Source organism: Anopheles coustani, chromosome 2, assembly GCF_943734705.1.
Source record: "Anopheles coustani chromosome 2, idAnoCousDA_361_x.2, whole genome shotgun sequence".
Lineage (NCBI taxonomy): Eukaryota > Metazoa > Arthropoda > Insecta > Diptera > Culicidae > Anopheles > Anopheles coustani.
This window is the reverse complement of record NC_071289.1, coordinates 58,051,881-58,077,039: the sequence shown is the minus strand read 5'-3', so window position 1 is coordinate 58,077,039 and position 25,159 is coordinate 58,051,881. Positions and strand designations below refer to the sequence as shown.

The following is a 25,159-nucleotide window of genomic DNA, read 5'->3' as shown; positions in this document are numbered from 1 at the left end:
CCCAGGCCAAAGCATACAGGCTAGAACCAACAAACACTGTGTGGATGGATCGCATGACCGGTACTCAAAACAAAGAAAGTATTTTGTTATCTTGTTTGTTGGTTGCCGTGAAATTCATTACGTCCTTCTCTGTTTAATGCTGGTATGCTTCCCAAATATACCATTGGATCAAGTGGAAACGTTTTTACATTTCAAATCATATATTCAGGTTAAGAAGGCAAGGCCAGACTAAACTAGAATGTCGAAGGCTTGTCACCAAGAACAGTTCCTAATTTCTTTTCTAACTGCTGGAATTTGAATTCACGCTTGTCTGTTCACTACACAAACGCCATAAAGGCCTAATGGAAGCGCGGAAAGCGAGCATACATTCACAGTATGACACCTCATCGCCAAGTTTGTGACCTCGTTTGAGTTAGTACAAGCGACCCCCCATTCCCCCTTTCTCCCTGCTTTACCTCACTGAACCGCCGCCGAATGAAAAGCCTCAACTTCCGTTTGCACTCCGAGGTGGAGAGACACTCAGCGGCTTTCGCCAGCGCGCGCAATGATTTACGCTTCATTTCCTCACGTCCGCTCGATGGAGCATTGCGGACAGTTTAGTGTTTCATAGTTTCCGTAGGATGTAGAAAAGAGGAGGAGGGATGGGGAGTGCAGATGTATGCGCAGAATGCATTCATGAAGGAGATCTGGCCGCATCGGAGGGGTTAGGGTTTCCTAAGCGCTCCCGAAACGGATAACTAGTGGACCTCGCTGTTTCCCAAAAGTGACGTGTGGATGGATGTGAAGCTGTCGCTCTAGGGTGAATTCCTCCAATGTATATATTATTTTGCAAAATATCCCTGTTGCAATGTTACATTGATGTTTGTGCGAGAGACCTTGGACTTCCCTGTGGTACATTCCCGATCGGGTGGCAATGATCGAAGCCAACGACTTCAAACTTCAAGGCGAAACGGGGTACCACCGGGTATCTCAAACCAATGCGCACCGAAGCGTTCGCCCGGGTGATCATGAGCGAGCACTGAGACCGAACCCAAGCGTTTGTCAAAGTGAGGAAAATCGCTCGACCGTGTCGCCGACGCGGCTGGGAAATGCCATGATCGTCGAGATGAAAGTGGATCCAATGCCGAGCGCGCTGGTAGCAAAACGAAACGCGCCTGTTGACAAAACGAAACCGAACTGTCGCCTTCGACTGATGCTTTGAGTTTGGAAGGCAAAAGAAAAAAAAAAGAAGGCGGGTAAGGAAAAGTCGGAGATAACAAAAACATTGGAAAAGCTCACTCGTCTGGTGCACAGTAAATCACGCGTGCAGTTTGAGTACTTAAGCGCAGTGTAGACAGAAGATTGTACAAACACAACGGGCTCGATTGTGTGTTGCTAGCGGCACGGAAGGAGCAAAAGTAGACAAGATGACGCTTGTTAAACCTTTGCGCAGTAGTTTAGAGTCTGTGTGGTCTTCTGTTTAAATCCCAGTCCCAAATCAAAGGCTTGCTCTGGTGGGTTTCCAGAACTTAGGTTGGGGACCCATCTATGGAGCCTGCAGAATGTTCTCAGAACGATTTTCTGGATTCATGCGAGTATAACAATCTCACCTAGCACCATTATATTCCTTACTGGACACAAGGAGTTCTCTTGTCCACTCCCAGCAAGATCTGGTTTAATTTCTCGAAGGCACCGTTCCGTATCGCTGGTTGCCCTCCGCCTTTTGTCCATCGCCGACAAGGGGCAGCGAACCAAGCCAGTCGGCGGATGTGGCTGTCATTTTTCCAAAGTGCCATTTTCACGAACTCCTCGTCTCTCGGTCATCATGACGACTTCTCCACCTCCTCAACAAAGGGGGTACTGGCGCGAAAACTTCGCCATGTTTGGTTAGCGTCGGAGGTGAAATGATGCCGGTAAGGTGGAATGTATTTTTTCGCTAATTTATTCGCTCGGACGCGAGAGATTTTTCGGACGCCGACTTTGAACTTCAGCTTTTTCCACGCCCGCTCCCTCGGCTCTCGTCTGTTAACAGCGCACCGCTGTCGACATAGGAGGAGACCTCCGAGCGGACGGCTTTCGACGGTCCGGTATTTGGCTAGGGTTGCTCCACTTACAGATCCTGCAAGTTGCCTTCGTTTGAAGCACTGCGCACAAAATGTGGTTCGAAAGTTGCTCACTCGCACACGGAGGAGGTTTCATTTTGCCGGCAATCTCTCCGGCTTCTGATATCGAGCTGATGGGTCATCTCGGTGGTCGCAACCATCAGCAGGCCGGGCTTCGGGCCTATTTGGCACGGCTCGTCTTATGTGTGCGCGCGCGCCCGGGGGTTGCACGTGATTCCGTGCGGCTCGTTATCGGTGGAGAGTTTTGTTTGCACTTTCGTATCCGTGACGGTATGGCACAACCAGTAAGCCAGCCAAACCGTCGGTCCTGGCTGGCAATGGAAACACAACACAGCCGGCAGTGTGTGAATGGATTGTAACTCCGGTCGGTGTTTATCCGCTTGAAACGTAATGGTGTGTGATAAGCTCACCCAGGGGTTTCCAGCTGGGTGTGTTACCAGATTGGACAACTCGGTTCCAACAGACGAAAAACACAGCGCATCACACGGATACGCACCGTTGTTATGTTTGCTTACATATTTTCTTTCGTTCGGTATAATACGCCACACTCAAAAAAAGAACAAATCTTTATGCTGACTCTCTTTGCTATCGTGCAATAATTGCCGGAAAAAGCACACTTGGACCTCCCCGCTCGGGGTGTAGCTTTTGAGGCTTAAATAAACAAACAAGACGATGTAAGTGGGTACTTTAACCAATACTCTTTGATTCGAATGCCACATTTGGAGTCCAACTTTTAGACCCGCCGGATCAGGGTCATGGTTACGTACATCGTTGGGTTAGGATCTCCGGAAGCGTCTTCTCCTATTACAGTAGACAAATATAAACCAGCTTCTTGAAGGCGTTGTTCTGGTGCATCAAATGCAGGCAAAAAATACTCTCAGTGTTAGTTATGCATCAAAGGCTAAAAGCGGTTGTAAACTGAGAGGATCTACAACAAGCGCATACTAGAGAAAAAATAAACTGCTGCCGATTATGGCTTTACTAACGAAGCTGTAAAGCATGTGTGTATATACTGGACAGCCGAAGACGAATGTTGCACTGGATGGACCTTAAGATTAAGAATTGATCATATTACAACTTACAAAGAAATGATCGAACGGGTTTGTTTATCGTGTTTCTCGAGTCTTAATTCAATCGTGTTTGTTTTCTTCTTTCTCTGTTGACTTTGGAAAAGCGCTTAACCAATAGCGACTGTTGTGTATTGCTGCTACTTATTGTTTGGTTGTTGTTCAGGGTTACTTTTCCATTGTGATGGTTGAATGTGGTTAGTCGTTTCCTGTCCTCCGAACGTCATACGTTTGCGTCATGTGTCGATTGGAAATGTTTCTCACGAATTCCAATCGGAGTTTAACCTTTGCGGATAATTCCCTATCCAACGTAACGCGTGTAGGAAGTTGCAGCATTTTCGAAAAGATTCAAACCATCCTCGGTGGCAACATTTCAATTTCAAACTCGTGGATCCGATAGGAGCTCCAAATATGGTCGTTGACCCCGCAGCATTAGCCCCCATCAAGATAGACTTTTCCACCTCGATATTTATACACCCGGCGACTCATTCATTCATGCTGCTGCCCATCAACTCCAGAGTTTGAACCCTCTCGTCCAGTATTTGCCGCATAGCGCGCATCATCACAGTTTTGTTTACATTATCGAATACCTCCCATTGCCCATCGTCGCCGGCACTTCTTCCACAGGCCGAACAAATTTAGGAACCATCACGAGCCGAGAAAAGAGATAAACACGAATTTCCCTTCACAAACGCTCGCGGCCGCTCAAAATGCCACCGTTGGTTGCGCCTTGCTGCCGGTCTTTATCCCTTTCTCCTCTCAGCGCGCTCTTGTTGCGAAGTTTGGAATCAACGGCTGCTACACGTGATGTTGCCGCCGCGAGTGCTCGTTACGCCATCCCAAAGCCCCGTGAAACGGTTCGATTCCCAAAGCCCACCATCCTCCCTTTACTCCGCGGTGTCACGAGAAGAGAAGTGATGGGTAAACGAAGAGACTGCTTTTCCTCACAATTGGACTACGACTTTTCGACAACTGACATGCGGCGGCGGCGGCGACGGCAATGGCGGTTAGCTCACGTGTTCACTGGCGACGGCGGTGACTTCTTCACCGGTGCAGTTAACGTCGGCCATCATATTCCGTCTCTTATGTAGTCACAGACCTGTACCGCACTGGTACGGTAGGCTGGTTCTTGCCCGTGTTTTCACTCGTGCTCATGTTTGCCATTTTCGTCTAGTTTTTCCCCAGACAAGCCACCGCTACATAGACCTTTCGTACTAATACTTGGAGGTTACGTAAGAACTGGGACTTTTTGATGGGGGTGTTTGCGGTTGAAACATTGTTTCAGACTTTGTACTACATTCGTCTTTATTAAATCTTAGTGTTGCCAACGTGGATTTTTATACTGTAGGTTGTAGCTTATGTGAAAGAATAATATTTTTACGTGAAAGAATAATATAATAATATAATTAAAAATATAACAGGGATTCTATGGTTTGGAAAAACTACATTAGGCTCAACTTATTCTGCCCATAGTGCACATTTAAGGCAAATAAATCAGTTGGGATTCTAACTGATGATGTGCCTTATGAATCTTTAGACGAGATTCATTCATATGAATCTTTCGTGATTCGAATCTTCAAACCTTAATGAATCTTCATGAATCTTTCAAAACTCCTGTCATTGGAAAAAGGGGTCTCTCTGTTCTTCTGTTCTTTTAACATTAATGAAGTTTTGGGATTCATGAATCTCTAAAACGATGCTCAGAATCTTTCAGATTGATGAATCGGAATCGGAAGTACACAACTCTAGTTTGAATGGTGGTAAATATATCCAACTCATCCTTGCATCTTCTTTCCAGAGCTGTGGATGATAAATTGTTAAAGCAATCAACTACGAATCTTCGTTTCCACCACTTTCGCTCGGCGGCGTATTTCGCAAACCTCCAAAATGGTGCCGGCTTCGAATCGTACGGTGCAATTCGATAATCCATCGTGGGATGTCAGAGATAGAGAATTTCGCTCCGGTGTGAACTTCATCCTGGCTGAACAGACTGTGACTGCCCTTTGCAAACGGTCAGCTTTATCGATTTATGATGCTGCTGCGCGGGGTCCGTAATGGCCGCCGCCGATGATGAAATCATTGCCATCCGTCGCACCCCCCTAATCCCTACCGTACGGTTGTCGGAAAGAAGTGCGAAGGTTCGGTGAAATCGCCCGGCCATTACGGTCGATTGAGCCCCGAAGGGGTGAGCCCATCAGAGGTTTTTAATATGCCGCCAGCATAATCCGATTCCGACGCCCGCGTGTTTTGTTGTCCACCGGATCGTTTAGTGGCGGTCCACCGTTTTGTGTGGGGGTGTGTGGCACGGCACCTTTGGAGACGTGATTTTCATGGATCAAATTAGTCGGTATCGGCAAATTTGTGGCGTTGTGTTCGCGGCACGCTAATGTTCGCTGTCCGTGTATCTGCTCCCTCGTTAGCTACCGTTGCTTTCCAACGGCATGGACGGTGGACTCCGACGTGTGTGGCGACATTAAGGTTTCTGTGATTGAACACTTTGCTTTTGCCAAACACTCTCAACCAATTGCAGACTTAAAATGAAATCATTTCTTACTGAATGGATTTAAAAAAAATCTAACTTATTTTGTTGAATAGTTAGTCTTTACAAGGAGGCGTACAGGTATTGAAGACTCTTATTCCCTATTGATACGGTCACATGTTACGTATCCAATGTCGTTTTCGTTTAGTCGTTTTGTCGTCACCAGTGAAGTCGGCGCTGACAACAACCCCAGCTCCGATTGAGACGATGATGATTGATTGCACAAAACGACCAAACCGTCCTGTACTTTCATCCCTCGTTTGGATGAGAAAAAAACCTTCAGCCTGTCAATGTCTGTTAAACTCTCCATGGTTGGAGTGTTGGTCCCTGATCGCTTTGTTTATCCTTTAATTCTTTCTCTAAGCCTCTGTTTGTACAATTCGTTTGCCAGTTGACAACTAGTTTTTAAGAGTGGCTTCGATAGAAGATCCCCACGGGTACAACATTCTTTCCCGTTCAAGATAACAATGGGAAAAATGCTATGAAACATTATCACCAAAGTTTCAAGTACCACCCCCCGTTTTCACCTAAAACAACTCAAACTGCACAGAAGTTGTCAATTGTCTTTTCACTTTTTGATTACATTCATCAACTAAAAATTAACTTTCGATTTACGACCATTTGCGCTGAAAATATTAACCTCCTTTTCTTTTGTTTTATTGCTGGAGATGCACCTAATACCATTGCCGTGCTCCATTTTCCCGGCGCTCGTTTTTTTTTAATTTTCAGTTGGTGTCGATAGCTCTGGGTCGAATTTTAAATCAGTTAGCAGTGAATTTTTCACCACAGATAACGATGGCTATCTGCCCGGCCTTTTTTTTTTGTTGTTTCTAGTTTGGCTGCAATGGTCACAAATTCCTCCATTGCTGTGATATTTATGTTTATTTATGTTTCCTTTCATTCATTTTACGTGAGAAATTGTGCAGCGATTTCTCGGCTGTGCATTTCGACACAATTTCGATTTGATGTGAATTTGGGGACAGTTGTTTTGTTATTATATTCGCCAAGGGGAAAGCTTGGGTGAATCTTTTTGGAGCCGGTTGTTGGTAGAAATTCTCCGTCTATTGGTTTGCGCCCTGGATTAAACTTCGGACTACCCCCGTGCCATCCACCATATGAGTGTACGTGCTTAGAGCCAAGCACGCGCTGATAATTCGATATTGTTTCATGAACCGCACCTTCTCCGGCGAGGGTGACCAGCTAGCTATCCGAATGATGAACAGTGTCCTATACGTGTTGGTAGAAATGAGCCTAGCTTTAACACTACCCCCGCCACACCCTTTTCTTAGGTTTCGGTCCCTCTATCGTACGCTGGGAACCCGAACGTCGGTGTGGTGACTTTCTTGGCTGAATTTGGGTTTTAATTGCCCGCGGAGAAACTTACTTCGACAGCTTTGCCGAAGAAGGAAGCGGCGCTTGGGAAATTAAAATGCATTTTATCGCGTTTGGTTGATGCGTGCCGCCAGGTTACTAAGGGGTCCTAAACGATGTATTGTTCCGGGTGGTTGTTGTAGGCAATTCAATTTCTTTTTTGTCATTGGAATTTCTTATCTGGAGTGTTTGATGATTGCATTTTTCGCTTGAAGGTCTATGATTGAAAATATCACTAGGGGGGGCATTTATTTTTAAACGTGTTCATGATAAATGTCATTGATAAAACGTCAAATTCCTGGTGCCTCAATTAATACTAACATTCGAATACCGTTTTGGCTATGAGTAAAAATACATTCATTCTAAGATGGGACCTAATCTCGTCTTATCATTGTATTCATACGTGTACTAGCCAGTCCACGCTCTATCTCTCACAGTACTTTTATCATAATTAAATTTTACTTTAATGATGCAAAAGAAAAAGAAATAGCTACTTCCGTTTTTGTGCTGCTTCATTTCCGTCGCCGTCGTCGTCGTCGCCGTCGCCGGGCTCAGACATCCGGGACAGTTAGTTGGCAGCTGCAACCGGGCAGAGGGTACCCCTTTTCGTGGAACCGCAGCTGACGTAGCCTGCATTCAACCCAGTGTTTGCCACCCGTGCCTGGTAGGCTGCATTTTGCCACTTTTCTCCTCCGACGGCTGGTATTCTGGTCGTTGTTATCACCCTCCGGCGCTGGAGTACCATTGACGGCGCGACGATGGTCGACGTCAGACGAACGGTCTCGCCAATCGGGTCGCCGCCAGTTGCGACACACTGTCGCCGTCGACCATGTCGTGTGTTGGTACCGGGTTGCGTTTCCTCCACCGTCTGCTGCCTCCGATTATACTCCCGCCCTGTGGCCAGGAACCGCAGAAATCTCTGGCCGTATGTCCGTGGCTAGGACCGATAGACACAAGGCAAAGAGTTAATGAGTGGGTGAGCGGAACTGGATGATGTGGCGGGAATGAATAGTTGAATGGTTTGAACGGAAGAAGTAGTCGAAACTGGGGTATTTTTTGTCACAAGTTATCCTTGTTGGTTGGGGTTACTTGTTTAATTTTTTTATAACGAAACAATCACCAGATGAGTTGTCTGCAGAGTTTTGAGGATCAATCTGGCTATAAGCGTACTTTAATATCTCTAATGAAACGATACATTAGTTCTCTTAATTTATTTTTTTATTCGTTCCACACCTTAAGCGCCAATTTGTCTGCGCTTTGCAAACCCCCTCCCAATGTAAAAATCTAGCAGCTTAAGTGATAACATCCTGGTGTTTCTTTTTCCTCAAAATTTCGACGTACCATTTTTACCCTCGGGTAAACAATTGTCGAAAACAGGAATGAAATTCTTTCCTCCAAACAAATCGTGCGCGTGCACCTTCATGGCTCGCTCCTACGCGCCGGCTCGTTTATTCTTCGCTTTAAGACTTTCATTTGTTTATTTGACTTTTCCGCTTTTCCGGCCGATCCGGAGAAAAACCGCGCGCCACGTCACCTAGGACGCGGCGTATACACCGAATCAAATTTCGAATGAAGTCCGGCTACGTAGACGGTAACCGTTGGGATTGAAAGAAGTCAAAGTCATGGACATCACTAACTTTAGATCTCATGCTTCCCGGCACAGTTCGTTCCCCTGTGTGCTGCCGGCGTCCCTTAGCACATGCGGATTGAGAGTTTGTTTAGTTTTTCCGCATTCGCCCAGCAGAAGGCGAAACCTAACCCCGTTGGTAGAACAATGTTTGGCTTATCGAACGTGACGGAGGGATACTGTGCGCAAAAATAGAATAACGAGTTTCAAGGAACAGATTCACGAACCACCAAAGTACCTGTAGGCGCAGCTTGGTAGATTGTTGCAAGTGCATAAACGTAAACAGTGGCAGACTTTTGGGCGCTTGATTTGGGGGAAGTGTGCTCAATATATTTATACGTTTGCTCCGAACCGGTAGTGTATATTCGGAGATGCCAGTCACCCGGGGTTAAGATTGGGTGTCGGGTGCACGGGACGGTGAATCACATGATGCATCACGCGGGGTTAAAAGAAATTCTCCTTCACACCCATACCAACAAAGTTGCTCCATTTGGATAATTTTCCTTCATTGATCTCTATCGATCGCCAATTAACACCCCGCGGGAGCTGTTGACGGTGAAAATTATAGGCTTGCACACGTCATAACTTACAGTGCCCGTCTCGACCCATCACGCCTTGAGTGTTTGCTGGCAGGTAGATGGAAGCACGGAACGAAGTGGATCACAGAGCCCATTTGGAGCGCAACCCGAAAAAGAAGTAATGGCCACTTATCTTGGTCAGGGGAGCAGTAGCGCAATGCGTTGGGTTTTATCTGTTGAGTTTATTTTGTTCGCTTCATTATTCTCTTCTTTATCCTAAGTAAGGCACGGTCTAGGCGTGCACTGTTGTCCGATTTTACCAGACGGTATAACCCGTATTCTATTATTATCTCCAACATATTTTGATAAGGGTCAAACGGCTGTTCTTCAACATAATATGCGACTTTACGCAATAACCATGAGGGATTCAGCCATGTCTGATTCAGGCTGTTTAATCGAACGTTGTACACGGTATGACCTTAATGCTGTGATAGAAAATAGTTCTGGGTTGAACACGAGTATTTTGATTGATTTTGAGCATCAAAAGAGAGCTCTCCATATCTTAGGAAACGAGCTTCAGGGTTTGCTCCACACCAGAAATCTATTCAAACAAATAAGGCATGCCTTGTTCACACAAGTCTGTAACTGACTGTGTACGTTGCATATGGAATTTCAAAAACCTACCAACAAGAGTTCAATTAATCGATTTATAAGGCGATATGTTCTATAATAACACCTTGTTGGCGGAAGACGGACATGTCCATCATCGGTCGACTGAACGTTGTTGACAGAATTGCATTTGAATCTGGCTGGCTAGCTTCTACGTTTCTTTGGAAGACATTTCTAACGGTTCTTGCATTCGCTGCTGAAGAAACTCGGCCCCGGCACGCGAATTTGCAACGTGAGATCGCAATTCTTCACCAACAAAAGGAACTTGAATGTATTAAAACGGATGGAAAACTTCACTTTTTCCTCCCACTATGAAGCGAAGGAAGTGCAGAGAATGTTGCGAGTATTGGTGGGCCTTTGGGTGCACCAAACGTGACGTAGCCAAGAGTTGAGAAAAGCATCATTGTTTTTATTATGGTTCTTCGACGCATCAACAATGAATCGTAGCAATGCAAAGTTTCTGACAAAGAACGATAGGAAAAATGGCATGCTAGCCATCAGGTCCGGAGGTCGCTCCATTGCTTCGTTACTTCTTGCTGTAGAATTCATCGCAGTGCCATTCAAGATCACGCGAAGACAACGACCTACGCTTGGGAAAGAAAGATTACCTTCGCCATGTTATGTCTGCAAGGGGCTACAAGAAAACTGGACAGCATAAGAGCAGCAGCATCTTCGGAACTCCGGACTCCCTGTACCATGTTGGCCATCGTCTGTCGGTTTCTTCTTTCGGATGCCTCTGCATGCCGACGGCAAGCGGGAGGAAAGTATGTTTTTGTTTTCGCCTAATACCTTTGCCAACACCTCCGATCCGGTAATGGTGAAATCTGGGTCCATGTGGTAAATATATGAACGGCGTTCGATTGCAGCTACGCCTGTCCGCGTGATTAACCGCTCGTCGACGTTACCGAAAGTAGTCGCATCTTTCGTTCCCCCTATTTGCTTGGGTAGGTTTTTTGTTGTTAAATGTGTGATTAATCGGAGGGAAGAATCTGTAGATCTTTCGCACATCCATTTAATCCATCAATTTACAGTGATTTGAGAACTCACATTGTTTTTTTTCCTCTTTCTCCAATTTCCAAGCCAAGCCGGGGTGAACTACCGGGAAGTGGAGGCCCCATCAAGAATTCGGGCCAGTTTTTGGGCCAACGCTTAACGGATTCATGCCAGCGGTTGTTTTATCTCGTCTTGCCATTTAACGATTCGAACGGCGGCGGTTGCTGCAAAGCAACGTCCGATGCCGATGCGTGTACCGCATTGTTGTTAGATCGTTTTTTAATTAAAATCCAACCCAGATGCCAACGCAGAGAACCGGACATCAGGTTCGGATCTCTCCGCTGCCTTCCAGCCGGGCGGCCACGGCAGGTTGTTTGTTTGATTTCGGCGTTAGTTTTGTGAGGCACGCACGTATTTAGTTGTTCGCCTTCGCATGGCATTAGGGCGATGGAAGAGAACAACAGAAATGAATGAACGTAACTGTTGCTCTAACGGTGCATAACGCCTCAAAATCCGACCGCACCAGATGTGTGAGTGTTGGTGTGTGCGTCGGTGATGTTTTGCCACGTTCAAATCATCAACTCCGGTGGGGCGTTCGCCTGAAGAAGATGTTCTTAATTGCTGCCAGAATGTTGCCGAGACGCCCGTCCCTTCCGCGCACTACTTTCGATCGGATTCATTAGATAAAGACGGACGAAAAAAGAGCAGATCATTATTATCTCGTCAGCCGTACATTGTTTCCGCTTGCCTTAGGACCGATAAAGAGATGTGGTGTGCGTTTTGTTTTTTGCTTTCTCATTTCCCAACCGACTGCGCACTACTGCCCTCAACCCAATCCAGGAACTGGACCAATTTGAAATAATCACCAGTTATGCTAATGCTTCTAATCGCACGAAGAATAGTGTCGGGACCGTACCATGGTTCTTGCCTTGGAACGCTTCAAGCACAAACATCCATTCTCGTTACACTCTCGGCAAAGGACAGTTTAAACTTTCTCCACCGAAAGGCAGGTCTCTTTGTGTTTCGCTGCTTGATTAGAGCTATTCGAGCGCACAATCCTCTCACTGACTACGACGAATCCACGAGACACACGGTGGACAAGTAAGCTATAGCGTCCAACATAAGCATCCGATCTGGATGGCCTTCTGTGTTGGCTTGTGTTCCCGTTGGAAAGCTCTGGCTTATGCACGGTTCACTTTAGTTCATTTGATTGAACTAATTAACACGATTATCATGGAGGCCCGCAAACCGCCTCCTGTGGACCCCTTCCTATGCTTGTCCTCGTTCCAATCAATGTAGGGCACGACAGTTTCGGTGAAATCAAAGCTGTAGCTGGTGGTAGTCTGGTAGAACTCTTTTACATAATATTATGCATTCTGCGTCCTTCCCCGGCGATGGTTGATTCGGATCAATGGAACCATTTTGAAGCCGAATGTGTAGTTCAATCTAGAGTTAAACCTAATTATACCGTGATTATATCGAACCGGTACTGATAGAGACTTATTGAGATTTTAAATTTCTAACTACGAATAGGGTATCAAAGATCACTTCCTCTAAGTCGTTTGCTCACCTCCGGTTGTAACGGGTCCGGAAGCTCATCTACATGATCGTCGTCATCGTCGCCTTCGTTGACGTAGCGATCGTTTCTTAATTGGACCAATTATCACCCATCTTTTCTACTACACTCCCTGCGTGGTACTGCAGAAGACCGCGATCATGAGCCGCGTCGGTGTCGTTGTACTTTCTCTGCTGACGTACAGCAGCTCTAGGATGGTTTTTTTTTTCTTCTTATCCTTCACGCACGCAACGAAACTTCTTGCTAACTACCTAACCCTGCTCACCCTAATGTTGTCAAATACGATCTTGTTTTGTGCGTACCGGTCGTCGGTGATCGTCTTAGAACGACGCACAAACTCTGACACCACCCTGCTCCACTTCCTAAGTTCTCTGGATACTTCTCTGGATACGGTTCACGTGGCTCGATGACGAGGTAGCGTTGCATATGCTGCAGCATAGCATTCAGAACGATGATTAATATCGCCGTTACATGGCGGTTGGTTTAATTAGTATTCCTCTAATGCATATTTATAGCCGCCACGCGGTGGCGACTTACGGCCAGGAGCCCTCGATGTCTATGAAGTTCTCTTCACGCTCAGAATAGAAAACCCCTTGGTTTTCTCAGCTCTCGAGTTGAAAGGTGAATTTGGTGTAGGGAGGGGTGAGAACCGTGTGCACCTATGCTAATTATTTCCGCGTGTCCATCTTCTTCTTTGTTCCCCTCCGAGAGCGTTTAGAAGAGCGAATCGGTTCTCGGTCCCTTTCTTGTGCCATTTGGCAAACGTCTACCATTGTGAAAACACCCCCTCAGAGAGAAAGCAAGTAAGAAAGAATGGCGGAGGAGCACAAAAAGTAAAAAAAGGTTCAATCCATCTTACCATCTGTTCGCGTGGCCGTTAGAACATAATTTCCTTGGCGATGTGTGGTGCGCTGCTTTTTTGAGGTGTTCGTTCTTTCCTTCCCACAACATGCTGAACCTTGGTACATTTTGTTGTTGGAGGGCAGAGTGGCAGACGGGCAGAAATAATCCCATCCAATCCAAAGCGTACGGTATTTTTACGTCCCGCCGAATTCAACCTAGAGGCGCCAGACAGCCTAGGAACTCTGTCGATGGAGGGAGAAAGAGAGAGGAAGGGGCTTGGAGGGAACTTAGCCAAAGAAGAAATAGATCTATGAAAACTTTCTTCCCGAGAGTTTACTGATTAGCAGGATTTTGTATTTGAAACAGTCTAAAAATAGTATTGGATGGTGTTTCTGTTCGCAAGCGGAACAGAACACGTATCGTTAGGGGATAGTGAGACATGCCGCTAACACAGGGCACATGACTTCCGATGCACGGACATCAACTCGGTCATGTCGTAATTTGTTAGTGAAAATTAGTTGTACAGCTGGTGATTTTTTTAGAGGTTGTTGTTCTTAAATCCAAACATAGACCATAGAATTACTTGAAGGTCTCATCGGGAACTCTTGATGTGGGATATGGACATATTCTCAATATATTCATATTTTCCAAATATTGTCCAGTGCCTATGTTACCTTTCCGGTATTTTTGTAAATATTCATAAAGGACGTTTAAATAATCTAACTTTCGAATCATCCTTAGACACATCTCAGCGAAGCTCTTTAGAAAGACATTTCTCCCTTGAATAACAACATCAATATGGGCAATAATGGATAGCGGGCTTTTCGGGGATACTACGGTTGCTTTTGTAGAGTCTGTCTTTGATTTTACAACCGGCCAACATGACACAAACGCAAAAAATACCATCGACGAATGCAAACCGACACGGATGTATTCCTTCTTGCTCTTGTGGCTCACCTGAGGGTCCGAGATTCGCGTTCGCGGTGCAGTCATGCCTGACTAACCGAGTTCAGCGAAACGGTATGACCCAGTTTCATCTCGCTAACTCTTACCGCCAACAACGTTGGCTTACCGGATGTTTCGTCCCGGCGAAATCGACGAGAGAAAGAGAGAGATGAGTGGCATGTCACGGCGAATATGACGATGGGTTTTGGCTGTAGCCCATGGAGAACGAAGGCTGCGCGGAGGGCATACCACGTAAACTGCAGCAAGCTACAGCTGAGAGATTCGATATGCGATGCTGTTGTGAGCCCCTGTCGGTTTACCTATAAGGCTATTATGTTTTATTAAACTCTTCTCCGATGGCGATGAAGGCATTCCTTTCAAAGCATTCATTTATAAATCTTTAATTTATTTCCACCGCCTTACCTCTTTGCCAACTCAACTGACTGTTATCTTCTTATGTTATGTTTCTTTCCAGGTAAGTCGAGAAGAAGATGGAACGTGTACTTGCATCATCACCCACCCCCTGATGGTGACCACTTGGGATGCCACGTGTGTTTGCTTCACTCGTGAGAAAAGTCATAAAGCGATCGTCGCAGATTATAGCGACGATCCGCGGCCGAAATACACCATCTTCTACTTCCAACATGTATACAGCCCCACAATGTCGTGATGTCGATGACCTTGGTGCATATTCTATGGGCTGCTCTCCTCTACCATGTGCCCGTCACGATGTGAATGATTGAGATACCTCCCGGCAAAGGGATTGTTGATTAATTGCCTTCCCCGATTGGAGGTCGTAATTTGGCGCGCAGTCTGTCTTTGCGATGCAACGATAACAAAGTAGGAACTTTATGGGGTCGTTTTGAGCTCTTAGGGTGAGTTCTTGATTCCAAAGACCAACGAATAGCAGCCGAGTTCGAACTTCAGTGATTGCTTATAGACGGGTTTTGAAGGCTCAAGAGTGGCAAACAAGGCTGCACAGGGACAAACCCGTTTTTGAAAGGTGCCGTTAGGCTTACGCTTCAGCAAGTGGAATGTCCAACCAGGGTACAATCTAACGCCGCCAGCGTTCTCGGATACTGGTTCTCGGGGCGTCGTTGACGGTAAGCGTTGATGTGGAAATGTGCTACTTCCAAGAGTTGTCAGCAAAGTCATTCGCTCAGAGGACTAACACTCACCGTTGAATAGAAGGATTGGTTAAAATTTTTATTACCTTCTTGGATTAACATAAATTCTACTCGTATTTTGAACTATATTCCACTACAATGATATTACATAAGTTATGGATCGAATTCGCTTATAGAAAGAAATCATTCATCCGTACATCCTTTATATAACAAATCAAAGCATATTTTGTACTGTATGACGAAGAGTATCCCCCATGAATCGACACAATCATGCGATTTAATCCTAGGATGGGTTGGTTTTTTGAAATGAGGCGAAACTTATAACATTTTCGTGGCGGATTAGGCAACTATAAAGATTTTATGATGGACTCCACCTACAATGTACAACGGAAACAACGTTTACATCTTAACAGTCCAGCGCTGCCGACACGAAAGTTCCAAAAAGGTACAAATGGAACGTTGCCATCAACGGATTACACGGTTCCGAAACACCAAACATTTGTTTATAAAAATTCCGCTTGTTGTGACATCGAGTGAAAGTGACGGAAACTATCGTGAGGACATGTTGGTTAGGTGAGGTTGTAAATTTTAATGTTTCCTACATCGAGGGGAGTTCTTTCGTGTTTTGGTACCCGAGCAACAACCAGTTCGCTACTACCACCAGTCTGTCTGGAGAAAATCATACAAACCATGCCTGTTCGTGTGGGCAATTTCTTCTCCGATAATCATCAAATTTACTGGCAGCGCCACACGAGAACTGTCAGACAGGCGGCTTCCCATAACTTACGCCCAGGGGTCCACACCGTCTGGGAAGGATTGGGGAGGCATCATTTTCTTCTGGACCGCAAAGCCAGCCCTGCGCGCTGACCTTCGGGAGGTTATGCACAGAAGCGTCCATTAGTCACTTCCGCCTTTCGCAGAACCGCGTATCTCCGCTGGAGTGCACAAAGGAAGGCGGAGGTGGAGGCTGAGAGATTGATTAAACTTATACCGAACACCACGACTGTGATGCGTCGCGAGATGCTGTGTTTTTCCACCGTCTGCGTAACAAACAAGAGGCAAAGTAGCCGCTTTGCATACATACGCCTCTTAGCCGAGCTATGGGTGTGCCATAAGTGGGCACACCACCATATCGCACCGGGCATATCGCGTCCGAGTGTGTGATTGCTGAGATGTGAATTAAATTGATGGTATGATTGCGAAATCTCTGCCCGTGGCCCGCGGGTTCCCCCCGCCCCCTCCCTACCTTTTGGTCCACCGGTCTCCCAAATTCTGAGTATCACAGGCTGATGCTTTGGAGTTCCATTCGCGAGAGCGCTGGTGGGTTGATGCCACGCTTGACTACATCGTTCGAAGCGGCTGGAGGTGGAAAGTGTACGTACAGTGCAAAAGGTGAACTTCAATTGTATCTTCTTCACAACACCCCACAGCCACAACGCCGAACCCCCCTCCGATTTCTTCACCACTCAATTGGCAACAATGACTCGCAGTAGCGCAAATTGTCTTACGGCAGCCCTCCACGGTACAGCGTCGCTGGGTGATGTGAGTGGAATAATGAACCATCGGAGGTCTTCCCGTGCCGGATGCCGGATTGCAGTTGCATAACCATCCGCAACTACCGAAAGACTGGCTGCTCCTCTTCCGGTGTGGTAGAAAGCATCCTCCTACAGACTGATGGTGGGTCTCGGATATCTACTCGTTCGCATCTCTAGTGAGACCCGGTCGTGGAAAGTGAAACTGCGCAGGATACTGTCTCCACAATTCTGGAGCCAGTGGGCAACAATGGTGATGAGATCACCTGGGAGTATGACACCATTTGGTTGGTACTCGTGTGTGTATGCTTTAGGGGGAATAAAAAATTAGGCTTCCTATTGTGGAAAGGGCAGGGTACTGAATTTCACCCAGCTCGAAGAGTGTCACCCGTGGCCGCGAGACGCATGGGAAGAATTTTAATTGGTGTTTTCATTTCGAACCCTGCGGTCGGTCCCAGCGCTATGCACATCTACCGGTTCATAAAAGCAGCATGATATAAACGGACTCGTAAGCGCGTGCTTCACAAGCGACACTGCACATTGATATGGCCAACGGTGTGCTTGCCGGTGGCAACGTAACCTCCCCCGGAGATGTTACCGTTTTTTTTTTTGTTTTTGCTATCGGTTACATAAACATCAAAAACAAAAACCCACACACAACAACACCCCTGTGCGAGTGCACCTGGAAATGTAGGTACCAAATTTAATTTACCTACCCCCGCGCATATGGAAGTGCTCTAGATAATCATTGCTCGGGTTGTAAATCACAAAGTTACGCGCATTGTAGTAATTATGATTCATGCATCGACATTAGCTTGCGTATAGGAAGTCGCAAGTACGCAGCTGGCATTGGAGTTTGGCCGCGAGATTAGAAGTAAGAACCAGTTTACACACCGCTCTCAATGTCATGGCGGAATGTGATTGATTCGAGCGTGTATTTCTTTTTGCTGCATTGCTGTAGCAGCAGAGTGCGACGATAAATTCCAAGGCAACTGCACAGTATTTTTTCGTATCATGAGGGTTGTGCCTTTTGCCACCAGGAGGAGGGTGTCCGACTCCCCATATGGGACATGGTAGAAGGTGGCGAAGGTGGCAAACTACAACGTGTGCAGGCATATGAAAAAAGTACGCCCAACTATGGTTGAAAGTAAAACCAACTTGGGTGCTGGAAGGAGCTGCACCTTCGGGGACGATGTGGCGAAGGAATGTTAGCTAATAGCACGTTTCTTTGCCAGCGAAACGGACAACGTAGTTTGCATACAAAACTGGCTTCGACTTCGAGACCGTTACTGCGTTGTAGTACTGCAGATTGGTGGTATATTCTTGAAGTCGAAGCGTTACGACTTTAAAGAATGTTTATATCAACCGCTACTCCCTTCAGCAAATGCTTGCCATCAACACGATTACTTGAAGGGTCTTGAAACGGGGTGGTGGAGGACGAGGAGAGTTCCCAATCGAAGGGCATAAACGACGATACACAAATACAGTATGTTAATGTTTCTCCTTGAACCGCACTTGAGTGTATGCTCTCAACCAGGGGTGAAGCATTGAATATTTTACAGTTTGTTTGGTGACCTTGTTAAATCACTTCGAACTGTTTCGGTTTCATTTTGAATATTAATGATGCACAAGAAAAAGACGTATGGTTAACGTACGTAAAATCTCTATTGCAAAAATTAATTTCAATTGAACCGATAATCTTTCCCACCATCGATCATAAAGTATGTTTACTTTTCGCCGGAAAGAGGTGAAAAACCGGATCGCGGGAAACAAACCCTCATTACCACCAAACAGGCCAAATATTTTTCGACCAGCCGAAGCCAACAACGTAAACATCCTGTTCGACGCAAAAGAGAGTGCAAAATGAGATCAATTTGTCATACTTCCCGAACGCGCTCGGAGGAGGGGAAAAAACGAAAGTGCATCGTTCGTGACGCGCTGAAAACAACTGACCTTCGGCGTTTCCTGCCCACCACCCACCCGCTGTGTGGGGAAGTAAAATGAGCGAGAAAACGGAATTGATTGACAATTAGTTGGCATATTTTCTCCGGCGTGTGCTGCTGCTGCCGCTGCTGTCTGGGAAGACGAGTTGGAAACAATACACACCCCTGTAAGCCTTTCGGAAGGCGCGTCCGTGCGACGTAATGATGAGTTTTATGGTGGTTTTATTTTCTTCTCCTTTACATCTTTTTTTTTTGTTTAGTTAGGTTTACACGTTGATGGTGCAATAACTTCCTCGTCGTTATTTTCTCCTCCGGCACACCTGCTCCGAAGAAGCGGCAAGATAAGACCTGGTCGTGTTTGTGGGGGATTTGAATTTTCTCTCATTTTTTGGTTTACTACCGCTATGAAAAATAGAAAAATGCTGCCGGTGGAAACGCCGAGGAAAATCACACCGACCGACCGACCAGCGGCGGTGGCGTTTGTGGTGGGCTCGTTAGAGCTACCGACGACAGCGGCAATTAGTGTCCGCGAGGTAGCACAAGATGCGATGGATGATGAGTTATGAGGCAGGTGGCGTGGGCGCAGGAAATAGTTGTCTTACTCCCCTTTTTACATTCGTTGTTTCAATCCCGGTTGAATACAGGGTTCGAAGATTCCTATCACATCGAAACGATCGCTTGGAGACACTGTCAATTTATCGTCGGCAACTGTTGGATAAGGCAAACTCACTGTCTTTTTTTTATTTAGAAAGGAAGGCTAGACGATAGTCAATAGAAGATTGTTTTCCAACTACTCTCGTAATCGGTTCATTTATATTTGTAAATAATTGGATGTCACATTTAAGGAGTAAAATTAAATTTTTAACAAATATTTAATATATCTTATAGCTCTAAATAAAGCCAACATACATATCGTGAAGTTGAGGGAAAAATAAAATTATAACTCGCAAATTTTGCATCAAGTTCGCCAAGTGTCACCTTAATCACAGTCGTTGCCGCTAAACTTTAGCTTGAAAGCAAGTGGTGTTGCCTCTAAGGTAACAAGTTTTGCAATAGCTCAGCAACTGATATCTTTAACGCATCTGAGTTTTTCTCTAACTCATCGGCTTTTGTCTCTTGCTGGAAAGAAGAAAATGAAAAGGGTAGCTTGGTTTTCCTAGATAGTTACACCGCAACAACAATGAACATAAAATAATTTTTGGTTAAAACTAACATGAGCCTATAACCATGCTTTTTTTATCTATTTTTCGAGTTCAGTTTTGTATGCTCGTTTCGAAATCCGCACAGTCGTGGTTAATTCTGGAATATAAACTTATGTTCACAGCTGGTAAACGTCTCTTGTTTTAGTTATTTACAAGTGTTGCCATATATTGTTTTAAATGTTGTTTAGCACCGATCTTTCGATTTGTAAGAATTTAGCTTGATTTCCTTTTTGTACGCAGCTTCGTAAAATAATGTTTAGTACAAACAGTATTCATCATAGTTACGTCCATTCTAAGTAACCAAATTTTTAGATGGGGACAAATAGAAATCCAGAGAAAAACCTAGATTAACACGAAACAAAAGCTGATGAGTTAGTGACAAAAGAAAGAAGTTGATGGCCTATTGATGACAATGACTGTATTGTCGCGATCGATAATCGGATGAAAAACTCTGCAGTGCCATTGTTCCTCACCATGTTTGTTTTTGCTTTAAAACAAAAGAAAACCACAAAATGCAGCATCCACTCTCATTTGCTCTCACTGTTTTTCTTCCTACCTGAACTCGAACCATTCCTATTTGCAAATTTAAATACCGCTAAAATGATTATAATTAGTACTATTTTGCTTTTCCACATTTTTGCCTCCAAACTCCTCCCACATACAAACGTAGAGAAGATCGCAAAGGAGGAAAGTCTGTTGTAAGTGCGTCGAATGCGTGCATACACGACGATGTTCAGCGAGTGAGGCTGAGGGTTGACCACTTTTCCCTGTTGGTAGTTGAGTAATTTTTTTTTTCTGTTTTGTTTTACTTACTCTCTTAGGTGCATTTATTTGTTTTGTTTTTGTTTTCCACACATTCCAAAACACAACCCCACTACAACTGTGCACCGCCAACTTTCGCCGTAATGGTGAGAAACGGCTGTCAAGAACTGGCGCCGTCCGGATACGCACGCTTGAGGTGCGCATTTCTCCACGATAATGCCTGGCAACTACTATAATATGTGTGTATGTATATGAGCATGGCACCGTACGTACACACATTTCGTGCGGGTGAAATAGAAATGGAAATGAACAATTTAAATTGTTGCCCCCGCAGGAGATGATTGTTTGTTCAAATATTTGTTCGCTCTTGTGTTTCGCACTTACGAGCGCGTCGCTTTTAATTGTGGCCGGGGAAATGCGGCGGGGCAATGAATGGCATAATGTGTAATGTGTGTAAGTGCGTCCACGAAAGTGATGATGGAAATCGAAATTATACCGTTGGTAAACACTTCACTTGCGGTTGGTAATTTCTTCACCCGAGGAGTGTTACATATTTTTTCGGGCTAGACGTTTTCCTATTTCAATGTTAACCAATACGAAACATTTTGCTCTACGGAGGCGATCTCAGTCATTTGATTTTAATATTCATTCAGTTGCTCCATCCGTCGAAAGCTGCCGATAACATATGCAAATACAAAATCACGTTGGAAAGATTTGAGAGGAAATTGTAACTTCCAACGCCGCCCAACATCGGTTGCTTAAAGTGTTGAAAAATGGTTCCATAGCGTAGGCAATCAAATTTGTCATAATTTCCTCCCAATGGTTTCCCATTTGTCGCTTGTAGCCTTTTCCTCCCAACATTCCCTCCGCCCTAACCCAACGTGCCACACGCCGGTTTTGAGTCTCCGAGTGGAAAAGACAGCGGTACTAATGGAGGAGGCCTCCATTATGCGAGCCAATACCAAATTTACTAATCATAAACCTGCCACGATTCCGGTGAGTTCTCCCACGGCTGGCTCTGTGTGTGTGTGTGTGTGTGTGTGTCGTAACTGAGAGCATCACCATCCAACGCAAGGCGACGGTGCATAACCGGGAACGTCTTCGATTCCTTCCTCTTGCCACCGGACGCCCCAAAACATCCCTCATTGTGTCGCTCGCGTCCGAAGAGAAGAGAAGCATCGTCTCGATCGAAATCATGGACCACCGTTGCTTCCTCTGCGCCGGAGTGTGCGGTTTTACTGCCGGGGAGAGACCCGAACGCACCATCACGCTTTGTTGTTGTGTGTACCGTATGGGACGGCTCGATCGGTCGTTTCCCAGGGTTTCCATCGCCGGCGAAGCTGTCGCCCAACGGATGCGTTCGTCGTGCGGCACTCGGCTTAAATTCTGCCCCCATCGGAGACACGTTGAAAGGTGGTACACCAGCGAGTTGCTAATGCAGTTTTGCAATCCTGGATTGCCATGCTGGTGGCGGCACATTGTGGTTAGGAGACGATGCATAACGGACGGCTTACGCAAACTACTAAACCTAAACCTTCGCTGTGGAGTGTTATCTCCCTAGTCACACACGTCGTTGGACATATTACGAGGTGTTCTTTCCCAAGTTCACCACAGTTGTTCACCAACGTGAAACCATTTGAGGTAGCGAACACCGAATTTAAGCGCTCAAATTGACCCCCGAAGAAGCAACGCCGGCCAAATTGGCGCTCGTCGGTTCTGTTTGCGGCAACTGTTTGCGAGCCTGGTCATTCGATTAAGCTCGTTTACCGTTTCCGTCAACTGTTTGCCAAACCGGATTCCTAGCGGATCCCCCACGAGGGATTGGGACGCGCATAAGTATTTGAAGGCAGCTCCTTCCATCCTTCGCACCAGCACAGAGAAGGTGCGCCATTGATTACCCTAAGGGATGCGCTGGTGGGACGATGGTTGTGTTTGAACTAGACGTTTGGAGCCGCAGGCAAACAGGCACCAAAGTGCCTTCATCAGTAGCTGGTATAAGTCCCATTTAACGAGTTCTACATCGATGCGTTCCTGTTTCTGGACGTTAGCGTTACGATGGATGCTTGGTAACGCTTACAAGCGTATGAGAGAACTTGGCAAACATTCTTCACCAACGTCAGTATGGCAGGATGCAAGATGTAAAATAGCAGATGACTGTGTAAGCTGTTTAAAAATAATTATTATATACTGGGTGCATTACAATTTTTTTAAGTAAATTTAATTTAATTATTATAAAGTAATTCACATTTTCGCAGTAAATTTAATATTAATATTACTAGACAATTAACAGTTACATCCATTACAAAATCTCGGTACCAATTCGAAAATTTCGAATGAGTATCATTATACTACATTAGAAAAATTTCAGACCACAGGACGGATTGTTTTAGTTTTTCATATGTAATCTGCGTCTATCCAAACAAACGGCTTTCCAAGCTTATAATTTCCTGTCGGAGTTTATCGTTTGGCACCGAGGTTTGACGATGCCCTGATGGGTTTAACGGTGTCCTAATTAGGTTTTACAATTATTTTTCGTAATTTAAGAATAAACTCAACTTGTTTAAGCTGATAAGCTTCCGATACATTGTTTTTATGTGGCACGACATCCCCCTAGTGGGACAAGGCCTCTCTCTCTTGCAAAGAGATTTTCGGTGACCGAAACATGGTATATTATAGATCGGTGGGCAGCCGTTCGAAGAGTGCTAGACTCGAGATTCGATCCCACACCTGCGGCGTGGTGTTTCATTGCGCTACCGCTGCGCCATGGGCACCCCCTTCCGATACATTTACTGACTTGAATAAAATTCGGTTGCGCGGGGACGCGGTTAGTAATTCCCAGGTTATGTTTTTCTGATACAGTAACCTTTCCAGTCTCGTCAAATGTATCAGAAAATTGATAACACAAAGATGACGACAATAAAATGGATGGAAAGCGAGACAAACTAAAACAATCCTCTTTGAAAAAATCCTATATCTTTCGCGAAGGGATTCGAGGCGGCAAGCAGCCACAAATAACAACACGTTAACATCAAACGCAGCCAGGACCAGATGTTCTCCCCCAAACAACAACAAAAAGAAAACACCTCCTCGCCGACCGGAGATGGAGATTTTGCCCAGGTGCGTAAGCATACCGCTTCCGCCACGCTTCTTTTCGCTCACGATTAGCGGTTCCCCGGCCGTGTGGAATGTATGCTACGAATATAACATGTTTTTACCGTTTCGATGATTCGCCTTCTTCGACTTCGGCTCCTTCGTCCCATATGCAACATAACACACACCGACACATACACACCAGATGGGGTTTTGGTAGTCGCTTGAACGGTGCATTTAGCAGGCAACTTAAGCTAGCAGCACGCTTTCGTGAGAGAGATTCCGTGGAAAAGGCCGGGAAATCGAAACCCCGACCCTTGTGGAAGTGTTTTAAACAATTTTTCTACGCCATATTGTTTTAAGTGGCCCGAATCCCATTACCGCCGAAGGTTAAAGAAGTGAGAAGGTAGGTTGTGTGGAGGATTCAATTTGGAGATTTTTTTGCTATTAAATTTCTGCCAGCCATGTGCGCTCGCCAAAACGGTGTTCCGGTTGTGAAGTAATATTCAAAATACCTTCCGTAAGAAGCAAGATGCCATGACGACAAGTGGAAAACTAGTTTGAAAGCAACAGGCAGGCCCCCTCTTTAGCCGGCCTTCGGGTGTGTGGGAGTAGCAGGGAACAATGTCTCCAACTGTGACGAGTTACTGCCTGCACCATAAAGTGTAACGGTGGTGATCAAAGGCTGTAACGGAGGCAGGTATCAATATTGAACCGAGCAAATTTTGTAGGAAGCCTTTCAAGTCTCAGCTGCCAACGGCTATCGGCGTGTTTGACTTCGATTTGATAGGCCTCGATTGACGAACATGAAATACTGACGAATATGAGCTGGCAGCACGCTTTTTTACGACCTGCTGCTCACTTTTGCGTCATGTCAGCTAGACGCTTGTCATCGCAAACTTCCGAGTGCAGCGAAAGGCAAAAAGCACCGGTCGCATTTCGTGTCTTCCTGTCGTTACTGATAAGTTGATTACTATATTACTATAGCCTCCACCGGACAGCAGCAGCAATCCCTTCCCCCCCGTGTTTGACGATGATGGCAGGACAAACAACAGCTCGTCGGACATGACACTGATTTGCTGCTGCTTGCTGCTGTCGTTGCTCCCGACGGTCGGCATTCTGCAAACGGTCATCGTCTTCGTCGCCGTCGCTTATCAGAATGCTCCTACTGTCATCCCCAAGCGCTCTGCTGTCTTCTGCAGTTCTGCGTGCTCGGTCACGATTACTGCTACTCGCTTATCGCGGGGGTACAA

General features: G+C 45.7%; 1 protein-coding gene across 7 annotated transcripts in view; it reads left to right on the top strand.

Annotated features, from left to right (window-relative positions):
- LOC131261926 (formin-binding protein 1-like) overlaps positions 1-25,159 on the top strand; it is a 65,501-nt gene that overhangs the window by 9,667 nt on the left and 30,675 nt on the right. The gene's annotated exons all lie outside the window — the stretch shown is intronic.